The sequence below is a fragment of the Mustela nigripes genome, chromosome 3 (genome assembly GCF_022355385.1).
Source record: "Mustela nigripes isolate SB6536 chromosome 3, MUSNIG.SB6536, whole genome shotgun sequence".
In the NCBI taxonomy this organism is placed as follows: Eukaryota; Metazoa; Chordata; class Mammalia; order Carnivora; family Mustelidae; genus Mustela; species Mustela nigripes.
Window position 1 is genome coordinate 174,326,979 of NC_081559.1, and position 22,424 is coordinate 174,349,402.

The following is a 22,424-nucleotide window of genomic DNA, read 5'->3' on the forward strand; positions in this document are numbered from 1 at the left end:
TAAATCAAAACGAAAAGAAAAAATTCCACCCAATTTTCTCAGCTTCTGCAATTTGGTGGAAAATGTAGAAGCTGTCTTTCCAAGGTGCACTGGCTGAGAAAATGATCCTATGAGCAAAACCCATATAATTTAATCACAGGTTTACTGATGGCACTGACAATTGAAGTAATTCACAATGCCATCTAAAATACATATTTGGTGCAGTAAAAATAACAGCATCAGGAAATGAGAAGTATCACACTCCGTAATTCTGATTTTACCAAAGGGCAACATTATTTTTATCACACCAAATTAAATGAACCAAAAACATTTACTGAAACTTCAAGGGGCAGGGATTTCTAAGTTCACATATGAATACCACTTTCTATATAACCTTGCAGTGCTACTTTCACGTACATTATACCTTCAGTATTAAACAAAAGTTGGCCAGTGCACGGCTAAATGCTATTTTAAAGCAAACTATATACCCTGAGTTATAGGCCTACGTACCTAGCCATACCATAGCCAGACCAGCATCAGCACCAATGCATGTGTGCATGTGTGTGGATGTGTGTGTCTTTCTGTCTAAACGCCGTTAAGAGTCCTCCTTTGTTTAAGGTCTTGGCGGATGATCAGAAAAACTGCATGGAACCAATCTACAGACAGGTTGTCTTTGTTAAATCAACAACATAAAGTCACCAACAAGATTGCCCCAAAGTAGGGTGGTCAGAATTGTGGAAAGAAATTGCAGTCCAGCTCCTCCAAGCCTGGAGCACAGAAAAGAGTTGCTCCGTTGCTCAAGGCCAGTTGGCAGAAGAGAAAATGGCGGCGGTCCAGGTCTGCAGAGTATCAAAACAGCAGGAAGAACCTGGCCAATGAGCTCCAGGCTACATGGCACTAAGGGAGGGGCCGAGCTGAGGTTCCCTAAGCCATGATTTCTGGGGTTTTTTTTTGTTGTTGTTTTTGCATTTTATTCTTTCTTCTTCTTTTAAATAGCCAGCTGGCATTCTTAAGGCCAGAGGAAATGTGCAGAATGGCAGTGCTCCAGAAATCAGAAAACAGTGAGAAGAAACAGAATGTCATCACTTTTGCCACTCATTTTTCAAAATACGGATGATGACTCTTCACTAAGTAATGGCAATGTGATCGGCAATGTGATCCTCTGACTATCTGTAAAAATTTAAGACAACTCTGGAAGTTATAATAAAATCTGGGCTAATCATACACTTCCAGTTTGCCCACATTTTGTTAGAAATAAATTTTTTTTCAGTACAGATAAGTACTGTATGATTAAAAGTGGATTAGTACCTCTAACTTCCTCAAATTGTTCTATTAAAGGAAAGAAATAAGATGGAAGCTGGAGGGAAAAACAGAGAACCTAAGACAATCCCTTTGCTTTGGCATCTGACGAGGAAAATGTAATTATCATTCCAATACCACATAATATGGTTGCCACAGTGAGGTCTCCACTTTTTGGAGATCACCCTGCATTTCTTACTCCTTTAAGAAAATTTACGTTTTTTCCCCTGAATATTTCTTAACAACCATATCAGTGCCTATCACTGAAAGGAAAGGCTGGTTGATACTGTCAAGTCATATTTATCAGGCAGATCCAAGATACACTTGTTCTGAAGACAGAGAGATGGGGGGAAGAAAAGATTCGTCACGTGATGAAAATAAATGGCTCCAGTGAATGGCATCAAGGGCATAGCACCTCAACAGGACAGAAAGACTCAGAATAAGAGTTTCTTAAAATGGGAAAAAATATACACAGGAAAATAGGGACACATTTTTTCAACATGTTGATTCTTCATTTCTATCTTCATCGTCATTCTGATCTAACAAAATTCTGAACACAGTTAATTTTCAAATAATTTGCTGATTTTAGAAATAGAGAAATCCAACATTATGCATCCATTTTTTAACATGCATTTCCTTTGACACTTCTAGTTATCCAGCCTAGAAGACTCTGCATCTTTGACAACACTACTCCTAACACTGACGGAATGGAAACGAGTTGCTCAGTTAAGAGTATTAAAAAAAAATTTTTTTTGTATCTCTCAACACCAAGTCTTCCCATATATTTAGAAACATATTCAAGGCAAATATGAAAAACTGGATTTGGAAATAAGCACTAGCACAGTGACTTGAAAAGTTCTATGTGGCTTGATAACATAAAGTCTTCCAAACACCTGAAGCAGCTAGGCGGTCTTGCTATGAAAGTTACCACCCCACAGGTCACACCTCCATAGCCTGAGCAGAAGAGGAGAACCCACACCAGTCACGTCTTACGACCAATGTGCAGCCCTTATGTAATCCTTGGTTCCATTTCTGTCCTCACCGTACAATCCACAATGTTGACATGCGTCTCTGTGCTTCCTGCAGCTCTCCTAGGAGGGCTGTGAAGCAGAGTCAAATAGCTCCCTTTCAGTATTCATGATGGGACAGGGATTAGAGGGTTGGGTACAATGACCTTCTACTTCTCAGAAACTACTGGTTTAATTCCTCTCATACGAAGAGTTTTAAACCATCCCCTTTGCAAAGGGAGCTTCTGAGTCCTTCCTGAATAACTCAAGGTAATAGTTAAAGGGAATGGGAGTAAAAGGAAGGCTGTGAATGGAAAGAAAGAGAGGAGAATGGGAAGGGCATTTATTTCCTGAGACGGTGCCTTATGCCATCACTAGCATTCAAATATTTACTTGTTTTCTTCTCACTTAGGGAGATAGGAGAACGCTCTTCTCTGACATGCAAAAGGGACATGACTAATTCGTTAGAATTCTGCAGTGGTCTGTAATATATCAATGAGATTATTGTGCTGCTATTCCTAACTGTGGTCTTTCTAAGAATACATATTACAAAAATAAATCTAATACTTACTTTTGAGAAAGACAGTCTGTGTCTGAGGCACAGACCCAGCTGTAGAACCTGGTGAAATCAACTGAATGGGGTTCATCCAGGACCAAGGTGGATCACCACAAATAAGAAAGGACAGCCCCTCAAAAGGATCTGAAGTGCTGATGTGTGTTTTGCCAATCACACTCAAAGACCTTGGGGGTTCCAGCCTGTTCTAGATTTCTCAATTAGATCCTCATGGGTTCCTCGGTAAAGAAAACTGAACAGGACATTTCAATAATGATGGCGGGGATAAACTGGTATGCCCAAGTTTAACAGAAATTTCTCAAGTCCCATATCATAAAAAAATACTGTGCAAAGAAGAAGTTTAGAAAATATCTAAGTTCAAATCAGCAATTATTTTAGACTAGAAAATGAGTAGTCTTCAACATCTAAAAAACTGTAAACCTACCTGTGAGAAATGGAATGCAAGGTTTCCAAATTAAAAAAAAAAAATAGGGGTGCCTCGATAGCTCAGTCATTAAGCATCCCTTTGGCTCAGGTCATGATCCCAGGGTACTGGGATTGAGCTCCACATTGGGCTCCCTGTTCAATTACAAGCCTGCTTCTCCCTGTCCCACTCCCCCTGCTTGTGTTCCCTCTCACTATGTCTCTGTCAAATGAATAAACAAAATCTTTAAAAAATAAAATAAAATAAATAGTTCTAAGAAGTGATGTACTATATACATGATTTCAGGATCTGCCTCATATTTTCCTACAGAAATAAACTAATGAGGTGTCCAACTATTCTTTAATAAGGCCAATGCACCCCAAATCTGTCATTTCAATAACTCAAAGGCATGAATAAAGCAATGTGAACATAAGCAATACTATGGAGAAATCCTCAAGTTTCCCAAACACCAAACCATCTCTAATTTGTTAAATCACTGATTTAAATTCACTGAATCTAAGTAAAATTGTTACATCTATCTAGTTTAAACCAATATATCCAAAATATTGTCATTTCAAAATGTAATTATTATAACATTATTCATGTGACAGCTTAATATTAATTTTTTCATACTGAATCTTAGAAATCTGGTATGTGTTTTATACACACAGCACATTTCATTTTAGACTAGTGACATTTCAAGCACTCAGTAGTTACATGTGAGCAGTTACTACTGGACTGCACAGTAAGTACTAGATAAACTGCGTGTACGCTGGTTCATGACTCTAGCACTTTATTAATGTGAATTCTTGGCCAGGGTCTCCCATTCCATCTCTATTCATTAAACTGAAATTCAGCTCCGGCATCATCTTCCCCTGTAAGTCCTTAAGGACCTCCCAGGCCAAGACAACTACGAGCTCTGAGTCCTTCTCTGCTCCTATACTTTCTACTTCACATTAAAAATCATCCCATTATGGGGCGCCTGGGTGGTTCAGTGGATTAAGGCCTCTGCCTTCGGCTCGGGTCCTGGTCCCGGGGTCCTGGGATCGGGCCCCGCATCGGGCTCTCTGCTTAGCGGGGAGCCTGCTTCCTCCTCTCTCTCCCTCTCTCTGCCTGCCTCTCTGCCTGCTTGTGGTCTCTGTCTGTCAAATAAATAAAACAAAAATTTAAAAAAAAAAAATCATCCCGTTATGTTTCTGTCTCCTCATAGACCGTGTTCAAGGGCAAGGACTTTGTCTTATTAATCTTGCACTTCTTAGCACTTAGCACAGAGCCCAGTGCACAACAGGAACTTGCGATATAATCTTTAAACTTAATGAAACTAACTGTGTTATTTTCAGGCAGCTTAGTTAACTTCCCCAGACCTTACTGTCTTCATTAAAATGGAGTTGCAAATGTTCAGCGTCACAGACTTGTTGAGAGAATTAGCCAACATGATGCCTGTGAAGGTGCTTGGCATAAATGTGGACATATAGAGGGATCATCTTTGACTGTGTGTCCTCCCAGAGGGCAGAAACCATGTGTTACTGACCCTTGTATTACTTCAATCAAAACTGAAATGCCAGACACATGTTTTAAGGAAGAATGACCAATTAATCTAAAAAACAAAAATAAACTTCTTTATCAAAATTAGATACATATATGATATATATGCATATATTCATATGCACATATGTATATATGATTGATTATACTTCCTATCATTCTTTTTTTTTCTTTTTTCTTTAAAGATTTTATTTATTTATTTGACAGAGATCACAAGTAGGCAGAGAGGCAGGCAGAGAGAGAGGAGAGAGGAGGAAGCAGGCTCCCCACTGAGCAGAGAGCCTGATGCGGGGCTCAATCCCAGGAACTTGGGATCATGACCTGAGCTGAAGGCAGAGGCTTTAATCCACTGAGCCACCCAGGTGCCCCAATACTTCCTATCATTCTCAATGCTTAGCTGATTCTATTTTCTCAGAATTTTAACCTGAAACATAAATATGGCATAATTATGAATTTCTCAGCATTATGTATCAGCAGTTTACATTTTATCACCATAAAAAGAGATATCTTCTTTCTCTTCTTTCTAATCTTCCCAAGGCAAAATTGGATTTTCAAAATGTAGTTTACCATAAAAATATTCAACAGATGAGCACTGTATTAGAATAAATTGTGGGGTTTTTTGAATTGCTAATAAATTTATCTGAAAAGTTGATGTTTTGTGTTCCATTTTCCAACCAGGGGATATTAAATATAGCATTCTGTTAAAATAAATGCATCACAAAGGTTTTCCCATAAATGACTACTTTAAGGGAAAAAATCTATAATTAATGGGATCAAAATTTCACATTGCTTCCCATCTCTAAACTGATATATAAATTTAATGATTATATAAGTTGAACCATATCAGCAAATGTGCTCCTTTTACTAACACACATCAATATAATCCCAATTAAAATACTCTGTGAGATTGCCTACAATATTTTAGATCGAAATAGCTTCTACTGAAATAGACTTTCCTGCCACTCTGATTTAGTATCTCACTTTCCCTTATCAGCAGATGGTAAGCCAAGTACTATTTAAATCCATATGTCTTCCATAGGCATAGTTCAAATACTGAATAAAACAGATGAGCAAATGTTTTAGAGCTAATCAGATTAGCCTTTGAGTGAAAAAAAAAGAAACTGGAGTTTCATTTCCTGCAAATGACTTACTACATCACCTTAAGACCACTGACAGAGTTAAGTCTCTGCAAACCATCCAAACAAAGCAACTGCAGAGGACAAGATGATAGCAAAAGACTTTTCTGACTTTATGTCTTCACCATTCCTTCCCTCTCTGCACAGATTCCAATCCTGAAAGTTCATGAATCTGGTACCAGGCAGACACTGCAGTGTAGGAACAATTCATAATCCTCAACTCTAAGAAGGAGTCATTGACCAGTTTCCTTTGGCACACAGCTAGACCTTTCTCTCTCCTCTCCCTCATTTCCTAAAGGGTCAAGAAAACAACCAAGAACTCCAACAACACTCTCTGCCTCTACCAATTTCAATTCCACAGACAGAACCCAGAACTTCTATTCATCTCTTCAAGGCCAGGAGATTAAGATGATGAGGTTGGGTTCGTAATTCAAACAATACGTGCGTTCCTGGGTCCACAAAAGTTTTCAAAACCCAGGAATACTATAGACGAATATCTTTCACTTCTTCATATCATACTTTCCAGGTTGTAAACCTTTGATTCCCTGACTTAGTTATAAAATTACTGGGATAAATGATTCTCCTGCACACTTCCTCTTACCCTGAGCCCAGAACCCTATGTTCTAAAAGATTCCCTTCCTTAGAAGGGAGCAGTAGAGACGTATGGTGAAACTTTCTTCCAACATTTTAGACTGAACAATGTTGATCATCCTGCTCTACTGACCATTAGCTGTGCGTAAGAATAATTACTTCAACCAAAACCAAATCTAGAATTGTTTTCAAAAGAAAATGAATATTAGACTTGTGATTTAAAAAATAAAGACAAACCTTTTAGGTTTTACTCAAACTCTTTAAAAGCCTAGAACACAGTGCCAGACTGCTTCTCTAGATTCCTGTATCAAAAAATTTTGTGAGCCCTGAGAAATTTCTGCTTTCAGATAACTAAAAAAAAAAAAAAGAAGAAGAAGAAAGAAAATCAAATTCAAAAATGGCTCAGTAAACCTCAAGTATTTTTAAAATTTCTATATGAACCCCAAATTGCTATAATTGTTTTTTTCCAAAGTAAGCAATTCACTAAATAATATTCAACTTTAATGGTTATTGAAAAAAATTGCACATAAGAAATAGCTCACCTAATCCCTTGATCCTGAAGAGTATTTGAAGATTAATCAGTTTGTAAAAAACTATGTAATTTGTATAAACTATGGTAGAAAAATTATACACGCAACATTGCAGACCTATGCAGAAATTAGGATATGGCTTTCCAAAAATTTTTAAAAAGTGCATATGTCTTCATAGAATTCTAGTCAATTAAGAATATATCGATTCTACACCTCCTAAGAGATGAGCATGACAGAGCCGATGAGAAATAGATATAAAAATGGCACAGTCCTATTCTCTGGTGACTGCAATGTACTAAGAGAGAAAAATTCACCAATGGCTAAATTATTAGAACTGGCATTTGCTGTTTCTCTCCTATCTTTATTCCCTTCTGTCCTAAACTTGTCCAAATGTCCCTTGCTTCAGAGGAAAAACCTCAAACAGAGGTGCGTACACACACACACACAAAATACTTCAGTGGATCTCACTTTCAGCCCCAGGGAATATCACAAAAATCCCATTTTTATCATTGCAGTGAAATTCAGACACTAAACTCATAAGGTTTAGAAACTACAGGGGTGCCAACTCAATCCCATGCAAACCTGCCATGTCTGGGAACTCTTCGGGTTTGCTAAAAATAGAATGACTGAGACTTCTGAGTGATCTTGAATATTGTGCAGTTGATCATCCTAGAAAGGCAGAACCAGTCTGGGCTGGTGAAGAAGATTGATAATTAATGACTCCAAATGGGAATCTCAACTGTGTGAACACTTCTACCAATCTCAGAGACTTCTATCACCCAGAGTTTGATTAGCTGTTATGGAGCAAGTTAGGTTCATAAGCTCATGATTAGAGTTCATGGTCCTGCAAGTTTGGAAAAAAAAAAAAACACTTAAAAAAAAGCAGTCTAGATATAAAAACTTGAAAGGCATTTTAAATAATGGAAAATCGGTATACTACAGACAGCTTCTTTACTTTTAAATGATTATGCTGTGTCTTTGGAGAATTTTTGAACTTAACTGTCAAAATTCTGTGATCATCATGCAATGGATGATGGTTGATTTTTTTAAAAAAATGCATTTAACTTATATGTATGAAAATACAGTGAAAGAAAAAATGTGATTTTTCTTAATATTAAATCAGTAAATAGACTAGTAAAAATATATATATATATATATATATATATATATATATATATATATATAAGCCTATCTCTCAGATCCAAATTGTTTACAGGAACTGAAAGCCTTGAAGCTTGAAAGATTTTAATCAAGACTTCCATTAACCCCCTACCAATATCTCAGAGACTGTAGGAATTTTAAACAAAAGGGAAAGCAATGCTTTTAAAATGACTTAATGTAATACAGTATTAAGATATGTAACAGTTTTAGCCATTAAACAACAGGTGACATATTGCAAGCAAGAATCTCTCTTTCTTCTCAATGACAAAATAAGACATTAAAAATAGGACATGAAAATGAGCCCATGGATTAAATTCAGGACAAATAATCCCTGAATAAATCAGAACAATACATAAAACTAAAAAATAATAGTTCTTATATATAATGAATCATTCAAATTGGTATAGTATATATGGCTTATGTTTTTAAACAGTATTCAAGAATATTTTTCACTTAAATTTGAAAGTAATGGCCCTGAGTAGAGTTATTTTAACTTATATTTGAATAAAAGAATAATTTACATACACATACCATATACATATTTATATAAACCATACGTATATACTTTTAAAAACTTTCTGAAGCTTATTTACATTAATTTATGAAATTATTAAATTCTTACTTCAGACTTTGATTAAAATACCCAACTCTGCTCTCAAATTTACTCTTTCCTTTTGATTTAGCATGTAAATAAGACCCTTGAGGCATGTGTTTCTGTGAATTTCTAAATCCTATCAATTAGAAGATTTTGCCATACACAGAGGATCTTAAAATTTGATCTCATAAATATCAAAATAGTAACTTTCACTCTAGAAGGGGGCTCGGCCACTATACTTTTTTTTTTGTTTTTTTGCTGGAGTAACAAAGCTCACCTTCTACTTGTATTCTCTTCAGACTTTAGGACTTTGATTCTTCAAGTTTTCCAAACACTAAAGTTTCTTTTATTTGTTTGTTTGTTGTTTGTACCCCAGTATCCTCCTGCTCCATCCATCTCCATCTATTCAAACTCCAACCCTTTTCAAGAACCAACTGATAAGTAATCTATTCCAGGAAGCCTTCCTTGATGGGCAAATTAAGCAGAGGTCACATCTTCCTCTAAAAGTTTTTAAATACATAAAATAAAATACCACATTTTATCTGTTTCACTCTTTAGCACTTGATACTCCTTTTCTTATATTATAATCATTTTTTTCTGAACACTATCTCCCCTACTGGTCTGCAAATGACTTGAAGAATCAGTGTCCACAGCATGTCCATATTGATACTAGTCCTAGAATAATTTGTACAAACTAGCTTTCAATATAAACTCTATTAAATGAATGTCAATTAATTTATGTCATTTCAAATCCTGTATTTCCTATAATTGATACCATTTCCTGCTATCCATTAGATACTTTCATCTGAAAGTTCTGCGAACTTTGTAGGTTTAAGACTAGCCTCGTTATTTTACACTTAAAAACAGTTGACTCCAGAGTTTTGCTAATGACAATACCATTCATCCAAAAGCAATATAGTAAGAAATGTGGACTTTAAAGCCAACTACGGGGTGCCTGGGTGGCTCAGTGGGTTAAGCCTCTGCCTTCAGCTCAGGTCATGATCTCAGGTTCTGGTACAGAGCCCAGCATAGGGCTCTCTGCTCAGCAGGGAGCCTTCTTCCGCTTCCCCCCCCCCTCTCTCTTGCTGCTCTGCCTACTTGTGATCTCTCTCTCTCTGTAAAACAAATAAAATATTAAAAAAAAAAAAAGCCAGACTAATGGGCAAGATCTAGCCTGATGATGACTTTGGGCAAAGAACTTTAACATCTATGAGATTCTACCTTCTTCTATCAAATGAAATTAAAGGTAGCATCTGTGTTATTGGGTTATTGTGAAAATTCAGTGAGTTACTACAGATAAAGAACAGGGCCTGGCCCACAGTAATTACTGATTGTTAGCTATTATTATACTCCTCTTCCAAACTCAAAGCCTCATTCATCGTAACTTCCCTCCTCTTGGTCACCAACACATGTAAACTCTTGGGAGATTCTACATCTAACATATCTGTGGAAATCATTTCTCATTACCACTATCCTAGTGTGAACTCTTTCTAAGTCACAGGGTAAAAGATTAGCCTACTAATAAACCTCCCTCACCCTAATTCTGGATAAGTATCCTATGTAAAATGCCCTATTAACTTCATTAAAGTTTTGATCAAATTATCCTTGGCTCCAAAACTCATGATTGTTCTCTATTTCTTCATAAAATCATGTTTTTAAAATAGCATTTAAGGAAATTTTCCTAACCTATATGCCAAGTCTTGGCTCACCAAACTATATTGCACATACCTTTTGGTTAAGCTTTTCTATTATCTACATCCTTAAAGTTTTCTAAGATAACCTCATACTGTTCTAGCTACATAGCTTGCCCTCCATGCCATTAAATACACCTGCTGAAAGCCCAGGCTTTTCTCAAAAACCAGCTCAGAAAACTCTTCAGGACAACTATCTTTAGTCACTTACCTGAATGTGATCTGTTTCTCTTTAAACACCCAAAGACCTCTGCTCTTCTCTCTCCTATTCCCTTTTATGGAAGTCTTATCTACACTATACTTGTCCATATACCTGTCTTATTACTTACAACTGTATATTATGTGAAGGTAGGAATCCTGATTTACTCAAGAGTCATACCCTTTATAGCATTTTTCATGGTTTCTGAAACCTACTAGGTGCTGAATTATCATTTATTGGATGACAAGAAAAGTTCGAGACCAGTATGTCAAGGAATGATTCTATTAAGTTGTATTTTATTTTGGATTTCTATTTCTTTCAAGTCTTTTGAAGTCTAGGTTAGTTTGGTCTAGTGCACATTGGTTCTTTGAAAATAAATCTTGAACCCTGATGAGTATTAGCACAGTTAAATATAGACACAACCAAATATGCACTTGAGTCACCCAAACAAAACAAACAAAGAGGTATTTTGTTGAAGCTTCATGAACTAGAAACACAACCAGTCTCTCGTATTATGGAAGGACTTTGCGAACAGCAGTAAGATACTTAGAAAAATGAATGAAAAGAGCTGGAGGTTAGAATGGTCTTCTACACTTCGCTTTAACACCTGATTTTTATTCTTAACTTTACAATTAACCATGTAAATGACTTTAAGTAAACTAAAATAAATACAAATATTTCAAAATGGAGTTTGTGTGCCAAACACTTCACGGAGTAACTATTAGCATCTACTTCATGTGATCACTAAAACATACTAATTTGAAGAAGGTCTGGAGACCGCTAAATCCCTTGATATAGTGTATCTGTATCTATCAATTTCTCTTTCTTTCTTTCTTTTACCTTATATGACTCACTTCAGTATATACTATTTAAATAGTCTTTGAATACCGGTGACTAAGGAGTCTGTCTTTCAACATGTAAACGTGAAAAAACGTGACTGCCTGATTAGTTATTTGTTGGTGTTTCAGAAATGCACTTAATTCAAACAATCATATTAACATTTTCCCCTATAACAATCTTCAAAGAAAACATTAGGGTTTCTACTTCTTAGCTACCACTGTGAAGTAATTTTAATTACTTAAAGTCAAGAAATGATACTATTTTTCTGTTTCTCAAGAGTATATATACACAGCCTAGTAAAGTAACTTATACTTGTCAATAAACTCTGCCATTGTGCCGTCCCGTAGAGGCACCTGATTATAGAGAAATCAATTCTAACAATTTAAAATTGCAAGTAAGATATAATTATTTAGCTCCATGGATATTCAATACAACACTATTTATAACAGCAAAAACTGGAAATAACTTAAATGTCCAAACACAAGAAATCAATAATCATCTTTTCTAGTACAACTAGTACAATATATAAGGAAAAACTATGAAGTCAATAAGTATGATGTAGCAGTATATATATATTAATATGGAAAAATGTTTCTAATTTATTATAAAGTAAAACTGAAGGTTATTTAACAGCAAGCCTATGAACCTACGTTTGTATATATGTTTATGAGTGTAGGTGTGTGTATGTGTGCTTGTGTGTCTCCAGAAAAGAATACACTAAAGGGTTGAGCAGTTATTCTCTTATGTTTTCTTATTTATATTTTCTAAAATGCCTATAAGCGACATATATATTTTAATGCGAAAGGAAAAAGTCAAGAAACACTAATTTAACATCCTTTTCTCTTTTTGTAGACTCTTCCCAATTTCTTTCTCCATTTCACCCATCACCTCATCCTAAGGGACACCTCAGTTCCACAGGAACTGAGTGGAAATATGGTCATTTTCATCATGACCACAACACATCATGACCACTAGCACCACTAATACTTCAAGTAAGTCATACGTGAATAATGGGATACTAACTGCGAAGGAACATAAAAAAATCTAAGGTTTATAGTTTCAAGATTTCAGTGGGACGAAACTGAATTATTCACATCCATTAAATAGAGTTTGAATGATTCACAGCCAATTTTATTTTTATAATTGTAATGAAACAGCTGGGATTAGAGTCTATTCACGGACTCATAAGAAATTTGCACCCCACCTACTAAAATTAGTTTCGGCATCCAAAACTCTGATTTGAACATCTGACTGAACAAAACAGGCATCACCGCTCAATGCCAAGAAACTAAGGAAAGAGACTTTAAACATGTCCTATTCTCTCCAGAATTATTTTATTTCTTATTGTACATAACTTCCCTTTATCATCGTATACAACAACCCCTTAATAACATGATTTTTGAAACAATTTATTTTGAAAGACTGAGCTTTCTTGTATGAGATAAGCTCAAAAAGCTCACAGAATACAATTGTTGAAGACTGCAGATTGTACTATGACAGTGCTCTTTTCCCCATAACTTAGATTCTCAGCCATGAGAAGGAAATCTGACTTAAGAATGCACATACCAAATATGTGATATCTCTTTGGACACCAGCAGTACTAAGTCCAATATATAAGATTTTTGTCTTTAAGTTGCTTCAGGTATACTGGGCACCTGGGTGGCTCAGTGGGTTAAGTTGCTTCAGGTATCAAATCACAGACCTGGAAGTTTAAGGTTTTAACAGAAAATTGACTTGGCCCTAGAACTTAAAATTTTAAAGAGATGAGTAATTGTATATTTCAATCTCTATAATTTTCCAAAGGAAATAGTGCACAAAGATTGAATGACTCAGTCACGGTCACACGGCTAGTTAGTCACAAAGTGAGTCTAGAACACAAAACCTCCTGGCCTCCAAAATCCAGTCCTCTTTCCACTACATCACAAGGGAAGAGTAAAAAGAAAATATGAAATCTAATTTTACCAGAAAATAAAATCCAGTCAAGCCTGAATCACAGCTAGAGACCGCCTATGAATGGTGGGGCCACACCCACCTCCAAACCCAACCCTGAACATCCTACTCAAAGAATAATTAGGATCTATTTTGGAGTCTTCAGAAATATTGACATTACATATGAATTTGAGGCAAGCTCTAAATTTCTATCTGATTTTTAAAATAATCATATATATATATATATATATATATATATATATATATATATATCCTATCTAGACAATCCACATTTTAGAGACCTCCAACTTTCTTTGAATAAGTCATATAATTCAGCCAAAACAGATGGGTTTTCTTGAATTATGAAGAAAGTTTCAGGTTGTAAAGAATGCAGTAAAACAAACACATGTATCTCCTAAAATATGGCCAGCACTGCTTCCACACTTCCAGAGCAAAACAGACATGCTTCTAAGACGTTATACGTAAATGAAGGCATTTTTACTTTTTAATGTACCAGGAAAGAAATTTTAAAGTCCTATACTCAGTCTTTAAAAAAAAATTATTTCTAAGTGAACACCTATCTTTAATGTACAAGTTCCATTTCCAAATCCCATACGTGAGTCTGACTTAACTTGTATATATAAATGACATCATACATGTTTTTCTCAGTGTTATTAATTGGTAAGAATAGCCTGAAACTCTATTTGTGGCATATAACAAGCACAGGCTCAATGCTAGTTGAGAAAGTATTCTTGTGCTCCTGTCCTTTTAATACTTTATTAAGAAATAATAAAGAAAGAATGTTCTAACTGACACTCTGAAAATCTTATAAAAGAAAAATACTTTCTAACAGAATCAATATAAATATTTCAGCAAAACACGGAAATGAAAATCATTAAATTCCATATTTTAAAGAAAAAACCCAACATCTCTGTTATATTCCCTTGAAGCCCACACCATTACCACTGAATCTATTACACACATAAGGAAAGTACAAACTTTAAAACTGGGTTGAGAAATTATGAAGCATAGAAGAACACTGTCCGTGGGACAAAATGAAAACAAGGGAAAAGAAAGCAACTCTTCCCTGCAAAGGGCAAGCCCATCTGAGTTGACTGCCCATGACTCAACTCTGCTTAAGAAAATGGGTCCTGCTTGAAAGTAAGTCTCTCTACAAAATAAACTTTGTTGCATATGTAATATATAAGCATATCACACCACAGCCCTAGCTATTGGTCATTTGTTATCTACCACAAACATGGTAAGAAAAGGCTCTTAAAGATTATTTGCCTTTTCCTTAATTATCTGCATTCATCATTAAGTAAGTCAATTTGCAGTTTAACAGTTAATCCTTAATTAAATATTTCTAAGATATTATTTGTGAATGAATTTATTTTGTATTTTTAAAATGACCCATTTAGAAGGTGGTGGACACTGAACATTATTTGTTATCAGACATGTATTTTCTCACTCAGGTAACTGCAATGATAAGAAACTGTCCTAAGGAAATAATAAAACAATAAGACAACATATACCAGGATGTTCATCAAAGTTTCTTTATAACTAAAAATGGAAATTGCCTAAACGTTTATCAGTAGGTGATCTACTGAGCACTTTATGTAACTATTTCATGGCACAACATGGAGGCTCTAAACCAAATATTTTAAGTTCTATTTGTTGATGGGAAAAGATGTCCACCACTTATTGTTAAACGGAAAAAGGAGTGAGGCAATGATCCTCTACTTGAATAAAATATATATATGCATGCATATAAAAAATAAATTTTATATATATATATGAATAGAAAAGTATTTGTGGGCTGGACTTAACGACCGATTTTCACTTTTCTTCAGTGTTCTGTATGATCAAACACATAACACTTCTTTTTCGAAAAGCATCTATCATTTGTATCATTTTCAAAAAGTGATTTTTCCATTTTGGACACAAAACACATAAAGACTATATGTTTAGATGGAATAAATTATTCTGAAATTGCAGAGTTCCCCAAGCATTTATTAACCGATCACACAGAGTCAAAGGAGGCCATGCAATGGGTAGGAGCATGGGCCACAGTCCAACTGTCAGTATCAAAACTGCACTCCTGCCATTAAAAGTGGAATGGCCTCAGGCAAATTAATTAATCTCTCTGCCTCAGTTTCCTTACCTAAATAAAAAGGATAATAACAGCTTCAACCTCAAAGGGTTTGGAGAGGATGAAAGTTGTTAATTCAATAATAAACAAATGGAAAGGCTATAAACTTTTAATCCTAGAAAATGAAATACTAAATTACTTGGCAATCAATTAGAAGTATCCATCTACATCAACCAAATTCTTTATTTTTTGCATGCTTTCATGTACAATTGTTCTAACCCAGTTTCCCCAGGTTTGTTCTTCCACATCAAGAATTCAAATTGGGCAGCTAGGAGGTATTCTCATGATGTCCACTGCATTACTGACTAAACACCTAAAGTTGATTCCCTGAGAACAGATTATTTTATAAGACATTTCTCTACCAAGACTTTTTTTTTCCATGACTCAGTATAAGTCTTGAATACCAAAATGTAAACAAAATATAACAAATACAACACAACAGGCAAATGGAATTCAATAAACCACGCTGTCATGAATCTCATCATTTTTTTCAAACAAATATTATGCTTATTAAATGACTATTTTAAAACTTTAGCCTGATCCAAATTCTCATAAAAGTCTGACTTATAATCATGACTCATCTTTTTTTAAATGTTAGTAAAAACTACAAAGTATATTTTGTCTTTTAAAAATATATCTACATATCCTTAGCTTTTTCTGGTTAATCATGATGTTACAAATAGGTAAACCTCCAGCGTATAAGATGGTTTGTCGCTTTCATAATTACTATGCCAAAAGTAAATCATCTTAACAGAGAAACTATCTTTTTAAAGAGGAATGTTAACATATAAAATTATGTGTGGGAGCTATTTGATCATTCTGACATAAATAATGATACCAACCACTCAATTTATCACATCACAAATGTCCTGTACTTACAAAAACAAAAGATTCCTTTGCCTTACTCCTAATTACTAATAACATAAAAAAATAATGCCTTAAGATAAAGTATTTTGGATTTTTGTCCCCAAATAAAGTCATATTCCTGGTTCTATTTTATGTACGAACTGTACTTAATTACAAACTTCTATAAATGAGAATGCTGCTTCACCAAAATTAAAGAAACAGATTCTTCAAACTTCCCGGATATTATTTGCATCTCCTTGAACTCATAACGCAACTAGATGCTGCAGTATCTTGCTTGCCAAGCTTCTTGGGAGTTAACCAGTACACCATTCTAGTAATCAGTGTCTTTGTGTGTAAATACTTAATGAAAGTTCCCAAAGACAGTCAAAGGGAAAAGGGGGTAAAGAATACGACAATGGAAACAATATTTACTCTTTTGTTGACATTAAATAACAAAATATACAAAAATCCAAAATAAAAAAATTTCCTGGCATTTTAGGCAATCAACAGTTCTGTTAAATCCGTCCATCAGATCGGACTTTGCCAGAAAAATACCAGATTCACATCAAGACTGTGCAGCCCATGGCTGACACACTTTTGAATCATTCTCCATCTGTTGCTCCTGAAACTTGGGCCACCTTCTATATATTCTTCATTTCCAACATCTAAGAAAGAACATTCAACAATGGGTTCCTTTTGGGGACCTGTTATCTCCTGACTCATGCAGTATGTGAGAAAAGGAAGCCAAGCAAAAGATAGTTATACAGGAAATAATTAACAGATAGTGTGCTGAAGGATACCATTTCACAGCAACCACAAACTTACAGCCCAATTCACTAAAAGATACATCTGCTTCCCCTGCTTTACAAACCTGCGCCAGCAGAACTATGCCAGACTTCACAAAAAGTCTAGGTTACAAAACGGGAAAAAAAAAAATGCTTACAAAAATACTTGAGTCAATGGAGCTGATTTTTAAAAAAGAAATAAAAATAAAAGAAAATCTCATTGGTCAAGCCAATAAAACCAAACATGCATATATCAAATTGGCTTTTTTTAGCTATGATCGACTGTCAAAAATGGTATATGAATATAAAAGATGAATAACTGGTGAAGAAAAAAAAATTCAAGCTACCTAGTTTTTATTTAATAAAAACAAAATGGTCATGTTCACTGCCACACTCAACTAAATCAACTAATGGATTATATTTTTTAAATAAATCTATGTTACATTTGAATTTAAACCATATCCTTTCCTAACTGGTGGACAACAGAAATTCATCTTATGCAAGGCAGAAGCACAGAGATATACAAGGATTGTTAATTCTGGATTTAGTAAATGGTTTTAAATACTTTATTCAAATATCAACAAATCAAGTATCCGGAGTCACCTAAAGAAAGAATTTATCAATGTGCCCTAAAAACTATAAGTTTCATAACCAGTGATTATGGAGCGGTATCTTTGCCATTTTTCCTGGTATAGTCAGTTCTCTTTGGGATTAAGTACATCCATATGTAAATGTCCAAACTGAGTCAGAAAGAGTTGTTATGTAACATCACTACTACCTGCAGATAATTGAAAAACTGTTTTATTTTCATTAAACATGAAGAAAAAAACCACTATTGGGCTTTTCCCTTGAAATCATCTTTAGTTAGAAAAAGTTCCTGCGATCTTCTGTCACTAGTTGTAAAGGCATTCAACATTGTCGCTTGTTTGAACGTCTGTTTGGCTGCCAATGGACTGTCCCCAAAAGAACATTTTTGCATCTCAATAGACGGTCCGGTATCAACAATCTTTAAACTATAAATTTAACACCACTGAAGCAAGCGGAAAATAACATCTACTTTGTGCTGTCTTGGTATCACATTTACAAAATGAACAAATAATCATACTACTTTGCACTTATCTAGAACCCTGCATCTGACGATCTCAAATGGCCTGACAAACAGTAATTAACTAAGCTGTACAGCACTTCTGTGAGGACGGCAGGCATTTTAATCCCAAGAGTGGGATGAATGGGGATCCTGGGAGGCCCTGCCTTTGACAGTCAGTGGCTCAACATGGAACTCAACTCCCAGAACTTGGAACTCATCTCCCATAGCCCACGGCTAAAGGTCTCCACCAAAACCAACTGGTGTGAAATGTATGCATTGAAATGGGTAGACTTCCCTAAATAAATTTATATTGGAATCTAAAATCATTTTTCCCCAAATGCATGAAGTGGACTGATAACTAGGGCATCTGAAAATAAGGGAGAATTAGAGCAGTTTAGTTATCCTACTCTGTCACGCAGATGTTTACCTGGATATGGATTTGCCATAAAGTCCCCCTACACATTTCCCATTTAAACCCAATTATACTTCTGCATTTCATTAAATGAAAAACTGCATTTGATATTGGCAAAATCTTTGTGAAACTTAATGACAGATGCTTTGTTCCTATTAATGTAGTTATCAGTTAAAAGACACAGCTTTCTAAATTGTAAAATCCAATCTAAAACGTCAATCTGAAGAGTGAGATCTGGAATTTTTTATGCAGGAAATCAAAAAACTAATATAGTTGCATTCTATGAGTCTGTCTACAAAATGAATAGATAAATACTTTTGTGTAAATATACATCATAGAAGAAACTGGCCAGAAAAAGGCACAGCATTGTAATGCCTTCTGACTACCTTACACTGGTTTAGTTTAACATGAGAAAGGAGCATCAAGTTGAATATTTAAAAATTTGCTTTTAGCACAGAAAATGTTAAATATGTTAACCTCTTCACAGAGCCAAATCTTAAGTTAAATGAAAACACTGCATTTTCAAAACATTTTCAGGAACTTCTTCATGTTTATAAAATCCTTCTAGAAGTTTCTGAAGAGTAACAAGGTTTTCATATAAACTTGGGACTATTTCTAGCAGAGTCTAAAGTCTTTAATGTTTCTTCCTACTCATAAAAGAAAGAAAAAAAAAAAAACCAATGGTTTTACAGAAATATGAGGTAGTTAATCCACAACAAAAAACTAATTTTCATATGGCAATTTACAAGATAAAGCTTATGTTAATGTGCCCCCTGCTATCCTCAAAGCAGAGTGGTCCACACAGATCACATACACAATTTAAAATGTTTTGTAACCATATCAATTCCACACTGGTAACAAAGGAAAAATACAAGACAGTCACTACATGAAAATATACATAAAAGATCTGCTATTGAACACAAAACTGAAAGCCAAACACTTAACTAACCTATGTAAAACAAAACAAAAAGAAAAGAAAAAAAAAACTAATGAGAAAATGTGTTTAAATTTTAGTTATTCTCTGTGATTCTTCTATTTCCTTCCTCACTTTGAGTGCAGCAAAATTTCATAACTGAAACCAGTTAAAAACACGTATCAGAAAGACCAGTATCCAGAAAGCAATCATCATTTTGTACTTTGTGAATGGCCCTAAATACATTCAGCCTGCTCTTTAAAAATGTTTCCACTATTAACCAGCATAGGGTTGAACTATTTTAAATTAACATTTTTTCCTGCACAGATTTCTCATACTTAATTCTCATTATCAATCTGTACAACACTCAGCTGATAGTCAAATTTTTACTTTTAACATTAGAAACTACATGTATAAATATTTATAAGTATAGTTTATTAACTCTACACTATTTGCACTATTTAATAAAATGACTTTTAAAACCAATTTTCTGTTTTTCGAAGTACATACTATTTCTAAATAAACATGCCAAATAGCAGGATAAGTTCAAGTTCCAATCTATTTATACTCAAATTATGAATATTATGTTCTGTAGATATACATTTACACCTGTATTCCCATTCACATCATGTAAATTGCATTTGCGTATTTTTACTGGGTATTTATAAACTTTTATAGGACACTTTCACTAATGACTAGACCCCTACAACTATAAATTAAAGCACAGTGTTTTTACCTTCAGTAAATATGCTGGTGATACTCTGCTGGGTTCTTCCTTATTGATGGCAGAGGATTGAACTGAGAAGTGTGAATCTGCTATGATAACTCAGCAACAGCAATTTCTACCACCAAGGTAGAATGCTTGTCAAATTCACATTCAGAATGGGCTCTGCTTTTTAATTCTCTTAAATGTCTTAAAAAGCTGATCAGCTATGTGTATATCAAAGTTTTAATTCACTTAATACGTTAAATACTCCACAAATTAAATCAGCTACACTTTCTATTCCAAATATCCAATAAAATCGGTGATTCCCAAAAGCACTATTCAAATACAATGAAAATATAAATTTTGCAGAGTCACAGTTTACAAAAGTCAAGGAAGAATGATCCAAGACTTTACATACATACATACATACATACATATATATACACACACACACATAAATTTTATCATCTCAAAATTTAGGAGATGATCACTTTTAAAGATCACAGATCCTATGGTTAGGAATTTGATTATTTGTAGAATATAGTGAAGCACTCTCTGGCTGAAGATTTCATATTTCAGCAGCTAATGTGAGGAACTGAAGAAACAGTTGCAATGATGCAACAGAAACTTGAAGTCAGGGAATTAAGGAAGTGGAGGAATTGAGAAAAACAACTTTTTAGAAAAGCATCATCATCCCCAGTCTGCTCAAAAAATGTTAACACTCTCAGGCTCAGGTTTTAGACGCAACCACATAAAAAATGACTTATCGTTCCAAACTCTTAGTGTATATTCGCGTGGCAGAAAAGGTAATATTCTAGAAATAGTCTAAAAGAGCCAAAAAAATGAAGATGTCATGGATGACATGGATGAAAACAATTTTAAAATGGAAAAAAAAAAATGAAAAACGGGTGGGGAACTCTAGTGATACAGACATTAAGGCGCCCAATTACAACACACTCTCAAGATGCAATATGAAATTTAAAATATAAGACATTATCACTCCTGTCTTATAACCAGAAACTAAGAGCCAGTTGAGCCCAGAAGAATCCTGACATGCTAAGAAAATAATGAACATTTACAATTGCAGCCCCAAATATATTTATCGGAAAGAAGCTCCCTGAATTCAACCCCTTTCTTGAAGGGCACAAGAACTATTCCTCTTCTTTTTAAAGTTATGTATAATCAACTTGCGCCTTCTCTGCAGGAAGGATTCTTTGTTACTCGGTGTACAAGGGGCATAGCCTCTTCTGCATTCAAGCCCTTCTCATAGCTTCAGGGCATGACTGCAGCCAGGAAAGGGAAGAGATTTTATAATTAACTGTGCACCTCTAAGAGGCATATCTCAACTCCACTAGAGAAACCTGAGAAGCACAGACAGGCTTCAGAGAATCCGAAGGAAATGAGAGGAGGGAAGCCATGCAGACATTGGAGGGAGAAATTCTTCTCTCCAGAATCCATCCAGAGAGACCTCAGTGGTCTCTACCTGTAGGTCAAACCATTGGGCTGGCTGCCCTCGCCTTCCTAACGGGATATTTGGTAAAGGTTAGCTGCTTTCTGATCCTACCTTCTAGGCACCAACAAAGCATCGAAATCATGCACAAAGCTCAAAACTTTCTCGGAGTCAAGGTGAAATGTCGAAGTGGTGGTGCCTTAGGCAAAAAGCGAGCATCACTTAACTGAGAGTTGGTGAATTTTCAAAATCTGACTATTTTCTTGACACTGCTACATAGAGAGAGAGCAAGGATCTCATCGTTGTCAGAGGTTTTATTTTTCCACATGGAACTATGTCTTTCTCCCTACGAAAGCCTGATCATATAAAACGCACGGGATGCTCTTCAGGCCACTCACACTTGGGTCTACCTGATCTCTTCCCCTCTTTTTGGTAACTAATCACCAACAAGCCTTGTCATTTGTACATAATTATACCATCAGTTTGTAAAAAACTACATTTCCGTAGTAACCTCTCACCATAGGCTTTGCATTCCTAATGATTTAAATCTCTGCTAATTTTCCTGTTAACCAGATGCAGTGTGACACCACCTTC

General features: G+C 35.1%; 1 protein-coding gene across 4 annotated transcripts in view; it reads right to left on the reverse strand.

Moving 5' to 3' along the window:
- The window catches only part of TRPS1 (transcriptional repressor GATA binding 1), a 251,168-nt gene that overhangs the window by 150,268 nt on the left and 78,476 nt on the right, over positions 1–22,424 (reverse strand). The gene's annotated exons all lie outside the window — the stretch shown is intronic.